This window comes from Hippopotamus amphibius, chromosome 15 (genome assembly GCF_030028045.1).
Source record: "Hippopotamus amphibius kiboko isolate mHipAmp2 chromosome 15, mHipAmp2.hap2, whole genome shotgun sequence".
In the NCBI taxonomy this organism is placed as follows: Eukaryota; Metazoa; Chordata; class Mammalia; order Artiodactyla; family Hippopotamidae; genus Hippopotamus; species Hippopotamus amphibius.
The window spans coordinates 58,119,781-58,134,362 of record NC_080200.1 but is presented as its reverse complement, the minus strand read 5'-3'; the positions used below and the strand labels follow the sequence as shown (position 1 = coordinate 58,134,362).

Below are 14,582 nucleotides of genomic sequence, written 5' to 3'. Positions count from 1 at the left end.
CCCACCCCCCTAGGTCATCACCAATCATCAAGTTGATCTCCCAAACCTGGGACAGAGTGAAAGAGTAGTATTGACATTTATACACTAACCCCTGTCATTTAAATGACACTGTTGCAAGTTATCCCCCTGATGTGTTACTGTGACCAAGAAAACATGAACCCTCCTCTGTGTTCACAAGCACGTATGATGACAGCCTGCAGCAGTTCTGCTGAGACTGATACACGTAGGATTGCTGGCTCTGCCTGAGCCTGTCCAGGTACCTACCTGGCATGTGTATGTTCCCACTGGCCTTGCATCTCCTTACGCAGTGCAGTGATTTCCACATCAATCCAGGCTTGAAAGGAAGAACTTTTTCATAGGGATGGGCAGCCTGTAACTCTGTGACATATCAATCTGTGATGTTTATCCTTAATTGTGTTGGGGGATGGGGCAGGGTGGGAAAAGAATTCTTTAAGAAGAGGCACAAGACACAGATTGTGAACAACATTTCAATAAAATGAAAGTGAAAAAGTACTTTTCAGTAATTGCTGTGTTTTGGGAAAGCATCAACACAGAAGATTTTAAGGGAAGAGGTATTGGGTGTTTTTGTTGTGTTTTTAATTCAGTTGTATAATGAATGTAACAAACTAATTAGAAGGAACTTCATATAAATTAGCACCACTTTTAAATGCCAACAGTAAGCTGGAAGTGAATTTCCTGTGTGATGCCAACATTTAATGTCTCTCTAACCTTATAGGTTTCAAGTGATGAGAGGAATTATAGCAAAAATGGAAACGTATGCCGTTGTCCTTTTTTGATTTTAAAATAAGTTTCTTACATTTTGGCCGTGCGTGTGCACACTGAGGGGTTATATGAATATTAGTACAAGACTGACTTTTTTACTGTAGTAAAGTATACATAAAATTTACCATTTAACCATTGTTAAATGTTTAGTTCAATGGCATTAAGTACATTCACATTGTGCAGCTTCACCATATTCCATCTTCAGAACTTTTAAGACTGACTTTTTTGATAATTGAGTTTAATTTCCCCACCTGGTACCTGGATTTCTTTTACTTTTCACATTATCTTTCTATCGTGCCCTTCTAATCTCAGTATTTCCTCCAGGCTTGAAGGACCCTCAGTGTAAAGCCCAACGTGAGGGAGGTTTAGGTGACCAAACGGATCACGCAAATCATGTTTTGCTTTGTCTCCAAAATAAATAACTACTGATGGCTTCTGGTTTCATCCTAGGAATACTATCATTTGAAAGGTCCCTAAGACACTATTAGTTCAGGGCCACCTTGGTGACTTCGGTTTCTTGGATGTGGGCCTTCACAGCCCTGAACTAAAGTCATTTCCACTCATGGGGGAGCCAGAGGAAAGCCCCAGGGCCCTCTCTGAGGTAGGGAGAGCCCTAGATGGAGCTAGCACAGGTTCAGCCCAGCCTCCAGGAGAGAAGAGCAGCCCAGATCAGGGGCGTTCTTGTTAATTTTCCAGGGACTTTTCTGCAAATGAATTTTGGATGGAAATATTTGTTTTTGTTATATATCAGATAATTTTCTCCTATTTTAATGAGATCTAAAGACCATTTTAATTCTGTCTAAGCTGGACTTGGGGAGGAAAAAAAATTAATTTCTGAGTACTCTGAATCTGTTGGGAATCCACATTAAAGAAGGTATTTTTTTAATTGATAACCGACGATATGTGAAAGCCTATACAAATAAGAATAAAGGAATGAGTAATTCAGAATTAGTGTCAGTTCTCATAAATAGCAAGTTTCTAGAACTGTGTGAATCTTCTAAGAATGTGTTTCACACTGCTTAAGACTGTACATTGTTACTGTGTAAGTTTTTTAAATATATGTTCTTATAGATCTGAAACTTTAACGGTCTATTGGGTTGCTTCTCATAAGTTGAATATTGTTTCATTATCTTAGTATTGACTAAGGTATACTTTTCTCTATGGTCATTCAGTTTCCTTCAAATCCTGTTTGTCACGTTTGTTTTACAATCAGACACACAATTAAGTGGGTTTATACAATCACTTCTGTATTATTTGTTGAAAACAGTTGAGTCTTCCCTCAATTCACTTTGGTTTTATTCCTGTTATACTTCTCTAGGCTGAGAAAATGAAAGCTTATCTAGACTACATTTATGCTTAATATCAACATGGTTTATAAGTGATAGAAAAAGTACTCACATATTCAACCAGCTCTGGACCAGAAGGCCCTGCAGAACAGCCAGAAGTGCCTGCCATGCCTGCACCGGACAAGAGCTCAGCGTGGAACGAATGTGGTTCAAAGCTAGCAGGGATGAGTGGACCACATGTGGGACGTTCAAGTTCTATTCCTACCCATTCTCTCTGGAGAAAATACCACTCTCTGTTTAAAAAAAAAAAAAAAAAAGTTCTGTATATAAATGATCCATTGGTCCTTACAGTCAGCGTCATCAGGTCTTAGATTATTTAAGTCATTTTGTGGCCACCAGTGTCACTTAGTCACTTGGAGAAGTTTAGAGAATTTCCTAGAATTTTTTTTCAAATGCCCACTTTAAATATTTTCAACTTAGTCTAGATGGGTTGTAAAACCCATTTCTGTACAAATAGCTTATTTAAACAAGAAATGTGTTCTAAGAAGCATTCCAAAAGTGCAGAAATATTTTTTTCCATTGAAATAGCCTATTCATAAACAAAGAATATTTTCTTGTTTCTAACTTATAAAACCTCAGACAGAACATCTAGACAGAGCCATATAGAGGCTGGTAGTTAAAAGTATCGGCATAGCATTTTCCTGTTCTGTTTTACTCACCCTCGAGTTTGAAAAGGTGGGGTGAAGGTCAAATCAGTAATGCTAGAAGGCTTCACGGGCAGCGAGTAACTTTACTCCACTGCTACTTACCCCTTACCATACATCAGCACCTTTCTAAGGACAAACACGAAAGCCTGGGACTTTCCTGGCCTCATGTCTTGTCATCACTGTCATCCCCAAAGACAGAATCTTGGAGACAACTTGGAAATTACTTCATGTACCTTCAAGTCTCGGCTTTTGTCCACCACTCAGCATGCACGTGGACTTCCTTTGGGTGCTCGCTTCTCTGTTGGACCAACTTCATGGGAAGGACCTCAGGGCTAGGTGATGAGAGGCAGCTGGTGCAAACTGACAACGGGGGCGAAGACTGCGTGAATGGAACTTTCAGTATGTGATTCCAAGCAGACACATTTATGACTCCCTTAACTGAAAAAGGAGGAGAGATGAGGTGATGCTTGGCAAAAATGATGCTTGTTATAAGATATTCATAACATTATAGCTAAATAGGAAAGATAAATACGTGTTTCTCTCTCTCTTATCAGAAGCTACCCTTAGCTGTAATTAAGCATGCTGGATGGATTAAAATAAAAACTCATGGATTAAAATAAAAACTCAGCCCTGCTGTATATTTGATCCGTGTTTAATTCATTAGTGAGAAATGGGAAATGAGAAAATTTTTCCACTTGGCTTATATTTCATGAGGTAAGAGTGGACACTTCAGTCTACTTGTGAGGCCAGTTGTATTACTGCTTGCATTTCAGCTGTCCCTCCTGTGTGACGGTGTGCTAGCACCCCGAAAGACACTCCACGTACTGCACACAGAAAGGAAATGTCACGTGATTCTCTTTTTAGAGCAGGAAGTAAAGTGGCTTTTTCCTTTTGAAAATTGTTGCAGAGCAGTGCTCATAAAACTATGCACAGTGCATCTGTGGTGATGGACCCATTGTTAAAATTTCCAATTCTTTGCACCCTGGCACTTTTGTAAAATTAAATTAAAATGTTGCACTGAGATCAAATTGTTATAAAAGTTTCTAAACACTTGCTCTCGGTTTCTGTACACATTCTTGCAGATGGGCAGAATGAGCTTGCAATGTGGCACTGATGTGTAGAGCACACTTTAGTAGCACTGAAACATGAATTTCAGGCAAGAATCAACAGATTGTGCTGTTATTTATCTGGGAGTTTGGGATTTTGCCCAGAATGGGAGTGCAGTGCTTTTGCTTTGTTGTTTTGCTATTGGTCCAGCCAAGGCCACTGTGTAGAGTTGTCTGGTGTGAGCCTTGCTCAGGGCACCTGACTGAGGTGTGAATGGGGGCTGGGATCTCTCCTCTGAGTCATACCCTCTGCTGGGCAGAGGTCCTTGAGTCAGCCATCAGATAGTCCCAGTTATATCTGCCACTTCTTTGAGGAGGCTTCCATAGGTTTCTATATTCTCTTAGCAGAAATCAGCAAAAAACTTCCTTTGATTTCAGTTCTTTATGGTTGACAAAAATTTTCATCACATTTATTTCTTTACTGGATTTCAAGCTCCTGTGGGAAGGAGTGTGGATCTTACATCAATGTCACTAGAACAGGGCTCATATTAATATCAAATGAATTCTGAATCACAAGTTGATAATGAAAGCCAAGCTCAGCTATTAACCTTCTTGAGGAAGCAAAGAATCTCATACTGTGATGATTTTTTTCCTTTTTTTAAAATAAATTTATGTATGTATGTATGTATGTATGTATTGGCTGCATTGGGTCTTTGTTGCTGCCTGCAGGTTTTCTCCAGCTGTGGTGAGCGGGGGCTACTCTTCGTTGCGGTGCACAGGCTTCTCAATGCGGTGGCTTCTCTTGTTGCAGAGCATGGGTGTAGGCACTCGGGCTTCAGCAGTTGTGGCACGTGGGCTCTAGAGCACAGGCTCAGTAGTTGTGGTACCCGGGCTTAGTTGCTCTGGGGTATTGGGATCTTCCTGGACCAGGGATCGAACCCGTGTGCCCTGCACTGGCAGGGGAATTCTTAACCACTGCGCCAGCAGGGAAGTCCCTCCTTCTCTTTTATTGATCCAGGACTTGAAGAGACCAATTTTTAGATGTAGTCCTGGGGAGAGAAGCTTCCTGAAGTTAATGATCCCCCCACATATGCATCAAGTCACAGTGACCTATGGAATGGCCACAACAGACATAAGAAGTCGGACCAAGTATTGCTAACATTTTATCTCTAGTGAGGTTAAAATTAACCAAGGACATTGAGTTCACCGAGAAATAGGTTCTTAAACAAATATGGCTCATGAAAGAACAATATTTATTGGGGTCACGGACTCCTCAGAATGAACACAACATTAAGATGCCCAGGGAACACATGCCATGTTCCATTGCTTTGGAAGAGGCCTGACTCCAGCTTGGACTCTGCAGAGCCTCCTGGCAGGTCCCAGGTAGGGGACAGTGGTGTAGGGTGGGGCTGGTGTGGCAAACAGGGAAGCAAGGGCATAGTAGCCTGAGTCTACCTCAGGTATTTATCAAAGTCAGAAACAGAAGGACACGTGCTTGGCGCACACAGCTGAAATCAGGAAAAGTGAAGTCCTGGAAGCTTATCACCAACACAGGGGAAATAACTTTTGGTGGCAAATGGGATAAGAGAGAGTTCTTAAACAACAGGTGGCTAGTAATGGTCTCTTCTCCACCAGACACATTCATCACGCCTTGGTTCCTAAGGGTCTTCACGCATCTGAAAGACACACTGTGTTTGACCTTCACAGGTGGATGCTGGGCTGAAGAGGGGTCATAGGCTTACCGACTGTAATAAGGAAGAGTTTTGAGCAAATCCATGAATTCCAATTCTGTGGGGGATTTTAGTGTGAATGACAAATGTTTATGAGCTGAAGTTGCTGTTTGGTGATTAATATGAAATACTGCCTGACCCTAAGCCAGTCTTGCCAGAAACGCAAGAATTATGCTTCTAACATATTTTGGGTTCTGTTCAAGCAGTTAGGTTGTGAGGATAGAAAACCACTTGAGTCAGTTTGATAAGGAGAATCCCACAGACGACAGGGCAGGAAGTACAGCCAGTCCTCCTCGAAGGGACCTAGAGAGCCAAGAAGTGAAGTTTACAGCTGCATCTCTCACAATCCACGGAGAGATGGTCTCCTCGCTCAAAATTTCCCCACCTCACTCTGTACATGATCTCTCTCTTTCCCTTCCTCTCTTTGTCTCTCTCCACCTCCATCTCCCACTCTTCATCCTCTGGGCACACAAGGCTGCTCCTGCCACTGAAGGAAGCTGCATCTTCATTCATCAGTTCAAAATCCTGAGAAGTAGAATCTGATTGGCTCAGCCGGCCCACGGCCCTTGAACCACGTGCACAACTCTATCCAATCATCTGTGGCCGGAGCACCAGGGCCTGGGTGCCTGCAGCACAGATTCAAAGTTTCTGGGAAGCGGGTGTGATCAGGGCATGCCTCCAACCGTATCAAATACATGTGGAGCTTTTCACAGCTCAGGTGCACATGATTGGCCTTCAGGGAAGGAAGAAGACTCAGGGCGGTTCAGAGCACCTCGTAATTAAGGTTGGTGGTCATCCAATTGGAATCCTCACTGAGAGAAACGTTAGTGAGTTCATCAGAGAAGAACAAAGACAAATGCAAGGCAGGTGGCATCAAAGCTTTAGAGTAAGAGTCACACAAGGTTGTCCTCCGGAGGCAGTTTTCTCAATGGTCGGAAGGAAGATAGGAAGAAAAAAAGAGTTACAGGTGTCCAGAGTAATTCCCTTCGTGTGCAGTTTTGTTGCTTTTGATCTGTTTAAATTGCTAAGAAGATGCACATGTGCTGTTTTAAAAATGCAGCCCAAAGTCCTATGAGCTTTCCTGCAGCTTTCTGACAGAAAGTGGATCACATTTCTTCTTTGTTCTCTAAACACCACCTATGGGCGTTTTCAGCCCCACTTTTGGTCTGCAGTTGGCTAGCTCTGTAAAGTCCTCTGGCTCTCATATGTGAACTTCATGTTGCAAAGGGTGAATTTGGCATGGTCTCCTTCCTCCAGGTTTAGTGACAACTTCCTTAATTTGTTCTCTCTCTGTTCCCTGGGTAGTAAATTCTTACCGGCAGTGGAAATTGGCTCCTGCACGCTTAAGCATAAGCACCAAGGTCAAATCTGATTGTCTGGAACTTATGCACAGAATTCCCAACAGCTCTATCACAGGTTAGTTTAATGTTTGCTGTAATGAGATATTGTTTTCCCTACGCCTCTTATTCCTTCTACAGGATATTATGCTTGTTGAGATACAGCCTGGAGCCAGGGAACAGAGCAGAAAACCCAGACCCTTAGAAGGGTAAACCTGCTGGTTGTCCTCATTGGTCAGATTACCTTTGTGGCTTTCTAGACACTAAGTAAATAAAAACAATGGGAAATCTTTGGAGAGCCTCATGATGGGTATCAGAAAAGATAGTTTGGTGTTGTCAATGAATATCCACTAAATCTACTCCTGGGCCAATCTGTGTTGGGGGACATTAAACTCACCTACATTTCAAAGGTCAACAATGCGACTAAACTAAGCCAACATAAGTTTAGGCTTAAACATACAGAGAAGAGGAAATATTTCCCACAAGCGAATGTTCGGCAAGACCTAATGGAATGGGCAAATGCTGAACAATGCTGTAAAAACCATAGTAACAAAAGCAGTCAGACCTAAAGCTTCATTTTAATAACCTCAGACACCAAGTTGAATATCCATGTGGGGAGAAGCAAGCCCCTTATAAAATAGATATTGTTGGTACTAACCTGTAATTACTTACCACAGCTCAGGAAAACAGGAGTAAATAAATATAGTGACATGATTTCAAATGGTTCCACGCCATCTCCCTTACTTTACTCTTAAACCATCACCAGATAGTGAGGTTTTCAAAGTGAGTTGTTGTGTTGAACAAAGGACAGTGATGAAAAATTGTAACCAAAGGCATTTTCAAATGAGTGAAACAAAATAGGCTTCTTCAAATATGAACTGGAAAGAAATCTCTCAACATAAGACCATCTCATGACTTTTATAAAGTTCAGGAATGTAAGCAAAGACATGTGACGAGGGACAACTGCTTCAAAATTGTAGCAGGTCCTCAAAGGTCTTATTTGCAGGCTGATGGTCCTAAGAAGAGGCATCATTAGATTAACGCAATCGTCAGTGCCATTTAATCCTCACCGGGGCCAGGAAGTTCAACATTATCTATGTAGCCAGCCAAAAAGCTGTCAAGTCCTTGTATACAGAGAGAATGAAGTACCACACTGAGTTATTGACCTTCTGATTCATGATCCACTATCTGCCAGAAATGTTTCTTTACATGAACATTCTATAATAACTTTCTCAGCATCCAGTCATACATTTGGTCCCTCTCTGCAACTATAGGCAAACTCAATTCCACACTTCCTCACAGCAACTCTTCTGTCTCAAGCTGTACGATGTGGAGAGGAGATTTTATGAATCTCTTGCCAAGGATCTTTCAGGTCAAGGTCAAGCCATGGATCTTTCACATTATGCCTTCAAGAGACCCAGTATCCAAAGTGACTGTTCAAGAGACCCAGAGGGTCACATCTAAGTAGCAGAGCTAAACTAGCCCAGAATAGAGGCTACTCCAGACATACCCTTAAACAGTTAAAAAGAACCCATGAAAGGATCAAACCAATCTGATCTTCCAGGAGTTTAAACTGCTTTCCAGAACAAAACCAACATTCTTTAAAGAAGGATAGCAAAGTTCAGATAGTCAATAACCTAACGACTCAATGTTCAGCATCCAAAAATAGTTATTAGACATGCTAAAAATCAGGAAATATGACCCATAACCAGGAGCAGAAAAAGTCAATAGAAGAAGACCCACCAATGACAGAGATGGTGGAATTGCTATACAAAGACTTTGAAACAGCAATTACAAACATGTGCAATATGTTTAAATAATATGAATATAATCAGGAGAGTGAAGACAACCAAGTGGAACTTCTGGATATCTGGAGTGAAAAAATACACTGGATGGGACTAACTGCAGCTTAGACATGGAAAAGAAAAGATCGGTGAACCTAAAGATGTAGCAATATAAACTGTTCAATCTGAAACATTAACTAACTAAATAACTAAATAAATCAGGCCTCAATGATAATATAAAATGGTTCACTACATGTTTAATTGGAGTCCCAGAAAAGTGTGTGTTGGCAGGAGGGGAGGAGAGGGAGACAAAATATTTGAAGAAATAATGGCTGAAAAACTTCCAAATTTAATAAAAACTATGAACTCACAGATCCAAGAACCTTAAGGAATCTCAAATAGCATGCATGCACGCACACACACACTAACATCAAAGCACATCAAAATCAAATTTCTGAAAGGCAGTGATAAAGAGAAAATCGTAAAATCAGCCAGAGAAGAAAGGTACATGGTGTACGGAGGAATAAAGATAAGAACGAGAGCAGATTTTAGAAATGATGCAAGTCAGAAGACAAGGGGCATCTTTAAATTGTAGAATGAAAAAAAATACGGTCAACATAGAATTCTATATCCAGCAAAAATCTTCTTTAAAAATTTCACCTTCGGAGAAAAAGATGGCGGCGAAGTAGAGAGACGTGGAGTGCATCCCTCTCCACAGATGCATTGGGAATGCACGGAAGGACGCAGTCATTCCCACAGAGAACCAGCTGAACACCAGCAGACGGCCTCGGACACCGGAAAGGGCTGCGGAGAACCTGACATAGCTGACTGAATATTCGTCTAATCCAATACTTGGACATTAGTCTGAGGCTTGGACAGTCTTCTATAAACACCTCTATCACCAGGACAAGCAACCCCAAAAGCTTGGACAACCATGAGGAAACAAAGAAACACCATGCAGGCAAAGGAGCAGGAAAAAAACCCACAAGACCAAATAAATGAGGAGGAAATAGGAAAAATGCCTGAAAAAGAATTTAGAGTAATGATAGTAAAAATGATACAAAATCTCGATAACAAATTAGAGAAAGTACAAGAAACAGTTCATAAGAACTCAGAAAAACAAACAGCAATGGATAACAAAATAAATGAAATTAAAAATACTCTAGATGCTCTAACCAGCAGAATGACTGAGGCAGAAGAACGAATAAGTGAGTTGGAAGATAGAATGGAAGAAATAAACGCCACAGAGCAGGAAAAAGATAAAAAAATAAAAAGACTAGAAGACAGCCTCAGAGACCTCAGTGATAACCTTAAACGTACCAACATTCGAATTATAGGCATCCCAGAAGAAGAAGAAAACAAGAAAGGGTCTGTGAAAATATTTGAAGAGGTTCTAGTGGAAAACTTCCCCAACATGGGAAAGGAAATAATTCACCAAGTCCAAGAAGCACAGAGAGTCCCATACAGAATAAACCCAAGGAGAAATACACCGAGACACATATTAATCAAACTAACGACAATTCAACACAAAGAAAAAATATTAAAAGCAGCAAGAGAAAAGCAACAAACAACATATAAGGGAAAACCCATCAGGATAACAGCTGACCTTTCCACAGAAACTCTGCAGGCCAGAAGGGAATGGCAGGATATACTGAAAGTCCTGAAAGAGAGAAACCTACAGCCAAGAATACTTTACCCAGCAAGAATCTCATTCAGATTTGAGGGAGAAATCAAAAGCTTTCCAGACAAGCAAAAGTTAAGAGAATTCAGCACCACCAAACCAGCCTTACAACAAGTGCTAAAGGAACTTCTCTAAGTAGGAAACACAAGAAAAGGAAAACACCTACAAATACAAACCCAAAACAATTAAGAAAATGGTAATTGGAACACACATGTCAATAATCACTTTAAATGTAAATGGATTAAATGCTCCAACCAAAAGACACAGACTGGCTGAATGGATACAAAAACAAGACCCTTCTATATGCTGCCTACAAGAAACCCACTTCAGACCAAGGGATACATATAGACTGAAAGTAAAGGGATGGAAAAAGATATTCCATGCAAATGGAAGTCAAAAGAAAGCTGGAGTAGCAATACTCATATCAGACAAATTAGACTTGAAAGTAAAGACTATTACAAGAGACAAGGAAGGGCACTACATAATGATCAAGGGATCCATCCAAGAAGAACATATCACAATGGTAAATATCTATGCCCCCAATATAGGAGCACCTCAATACATAAGGCAAATGCTAACAGCTATAAAAGGGGACATCGACAGTAACACAATTATAGTGGGAGACTTGAACACCCCACTTACATCAATGGACAGATCATCCAAACAGAAAATCAATAAAGACACACAAGCTTTAAATGACACATTAGACCATCTCGACTTCATTGACATTTATAGGACATTCCATCCAAAAACGACAGACTACACTTTCTTCTCAAGTGCACACGGAACATTTTCCAGGATAGATCACATCTTGGGTCACAAATCAAACCTCAGCAAATTCAAGAAAATTGAAATCATATCAAGCATCTTCTCAGACCACAACGCCATGAGACTAGATATCAATTACAGGAAAAAAACTGCAAAAAATACAAACACATGAAGGCTAAACAATTCACTATTAAACAACCAAGGAATCACTACAGAAATCAAAGAGGAAATCAAAAAGTATCTAGAAACAAATAACAACGAAAACACAACAACCCAAAACCTATGGGACGCAGCAAAAGCAGTTCTAAGAGGGAAGTTTATAGCAATACAGTCCTACCTTAAGAAACAAGAAAATGATCGAATAAACAACCTAACCTTACACCTCAAACAACTAGAGAAAGAAGAACAAAGAAACCCCAAAGTGAGCAGAAGGAAAGAAATCGTAAAGATCAGAGCAGAAATAAATGAAAAAGAAAGGAAAGAAACCATAAGAAAAATAAATAAAACTAAAAGCTGGTTCTTTGAGAAGATTAACAAAATTGATAAACCATTAGCCAGACTCATCAAGAAAAAAAGGGAGAAGATGCAAATCAACAGAATTAGAAATGAAAAAGGAGAAGTCACAACGGACACCTCAGAAATACAAAACATCATGAGAGACTACTACAAGCAACTATATGCCAATCAATTGGATAACCTGGAAGAAATGGATACATTCTTAGAAAAATACAATCTTCCAAGACTGAACCAGGAAGAAATAGAAACTATGAACAGACCAATCACAAGTACAGAAATTGAGACAGTGATTAAAAATCTCCCAACACACAAAAGCCCAGGACCAGATGGATTCACAGGCGAATTCTATCAAACATTTCGAGAAGAGTTAACACCTATCCTTCTCAAACTCTTCCAAAATATTGCAGAAGGCGGAGCACTCCCAAACTCATTCTATGAGGCTACCATCACCCTGATACCAAAACCAGGCAAAGATGTCACAAAAAAAGAAAACTACAGACCAATATCACTGATGAATATAGATGCAAAAATGCTCAACAAAATACTAGCTAACAGACTGCAACAGCACATTAAAAAAATCATACACCACGATCAAGTGGGGTTTATCCCTGGGATGCAAGGATTCTTCAATATACGCAAATCAATCAACGTGATACATCATATCAACAAATTGAAGGATAAAAACCATATGATCATTTCAATAGATGCAGAAAAAGCTTTTGACAAAGTTCAACATCCATTTATGATAAAAGCTCTCCAGAAAATGGGCATAGAAGGAAATTACCTCAACATCATAAAAGCCATATATGACAAACCAAAAGCCAACATTGTTCTCAATGGAGAAAAACTGGAAGAATTCCCTCTAAGAACAGGAACAAGACAAGGGTGTCCACTCTCACCACTGTTATTCAACATAGTTTTGGAAGTGTTAGCCACAGCAATCAGAGAAGAAAAAGAAATTAAAGGAATCCAAATTGGAAAAGAAGAAGGAAAATTGTCACTCTTTGCAGATGACATGATACTATATGTAGAAAACCCTAAAGACTCTACCAGAAAACTGCTAGCACTCATTGATGAGTTTAGTAAAGTAGCAGGATACAAAATTAATGCACAGAAATCTCTTGCATTCCTATACACTAACAACGGAAGAGCAGAAAGAGAAATTAAGGAAACTCTCCCATTCACCATTGCAACCAAAAGAATAAAATACCTAGGAATAAACCTGCCTAAGGAGGCAAAAGATCTGTATGCAGAAAACTTTAAGACATTGATGAAAGAAATCAAAGATGACATAAACAGATGGAGGGATATACCATGTTCCTGGATTGGAAGAATCAACATCGTGAAAATGACTGTACTACCCAAAGCAATTTACAGATTTAATGCAATCCCGATCAGATTACCAATGGCATTTTTCACAGAACTAGAGCAAGAAATCTTACGATTTGTATGGAAACGCAAAAGACCCCGAATAGCCAAAGCCATCTTGAGAAGGAAAAATGGAGTTGGTGGAATCAGGCTTCCTGACTTCAAACTATACTACAAGGCCATAGTGATCAAGACAGTATGGTACTGGCACAAAAATAGAAAGGAAGATCAATGGAACAGAATAGAGAACTCAGAAGTAAGCCCAAACACATATGGGCACCTTATCTTTGACAAAGGAGGCACGAGTATACAATGGAAAAAAGACAGCCTCTTCAATAAGTGGTGCTGGGAAAATTGGACAGCAACATGTCAAAGAATGAAATTAGAACACTTCCTAACACCATACACAAAAATAAACTCCAAATGGATTAAAGACCTACATATAAGGCCAGACACTATCAAACTCCTAGAGGAAAACATAGGCAGAACACTCTTTGACATACATCAAACCAACATCCTTTTTGACCCACCTCCTAGAATCATGGAAATAAAATCAAGAATAAACGAATGGGACCTCATGAAACTTAAAAGCTTTTGCACAGCAAAAGAAACCATAAACAAGACTAAAAGGCAACCCTCCGAATGGGAAAAAATAATTGCCTATGAAACAACGGACAAAGGATTAACCTCCAAAATATACAAGCAGCTCATGCAGCTTCATACCAAAAAAGCAAATAACCCAATCCACAAATGGGCAGAAGACCTAAATAGACATTTCTCCAAAGAAGACATACAGATGGCCAACAAACACATGAAAAGATGCTCAACATCACTCATCATCAGAGAAATGCAAGTCAAAGCCACAATGAGGTATCACCTCACACCCATCAGAATGGCCATCATCACAAAGTCTGGAAACCACAAATGTTGGAGAGGGTGTGGAGAAAAGGGAACTCTCCTGCACTGTTGGTGGGACTGTAAGTTGGTACAGCCACTATGGAAAACAATTTGGAGGTTCCTTAAAAAACTACAAATAGAACTACCATATGATCCAGTAATCCCACTGCTGGGCATATACCCAAAGAAAACCATAATCCCAAAAGAAACTTGTACCATAATGTTTATTGCAGCACTCTTTACAATAGCCAGGACATGGAAGCAACCTAAATGCCCATCAACAAATGAATGGATACAGAAGATGTGGCATATATATACAATGGAATATTACTCAGCTATAAAAAGGGATGAGATGGAGCTATATGTAATGAGGTGGATAGAACTACAATCTGTCATACAGAGTGAAGTAAGTCAGAAAGAGAAAGACAAATATTGTATGCTAACTCACATATACGGAATCTAAAAATGGTACTGATGAACTCAGTGACAAGAACAGGGAAGCAGATACAGGGAATGGACTGGAGAACTCGAGGTATGGGAGGGGGCGGGGGGTGAAGGGGAAACTGAGAAGAAGCGGGAGAGTAGTACAGACATATAAATACTACCAACTGTAAAATAGTCAGTGGGAAGTTGTTGTATAACAAAGGGAGTCCAACTCGAGGATGGAAGATGCCTTAGA

At 40.0% G+C, this 14,582-nt stretch overlaps 1 long non-coding RNA gene across 2 annotated transcripts in view; it reads right to left on the bottom strand.

Annotated features, from left to right (window-relative positions):
• Window positions 1–14,582, bottom strand: part of LOC130836177 (uncharacterized) — a 53,532-nt gene that overhangs the window by 9,944 nt on the left and 29,006 nt on the right. For both annotated transcript variants that reach the window (XR_009049140.1, XR_009049141.1), the window contains 3 exons: window positions 3,010–3,214; window positions 2,182–2,362; window positions 265–407 (listed from right to left, as the gene is read on the bottom strand). This is a non-coding gene — a long non-coding RNA (uncharacterized LOC130836177). The remainder of the gene's footprint in view (window positions 1–264; window positions 408–2,181; window positions 2,363–3,009; window positions 3,215–14,582) is intronic.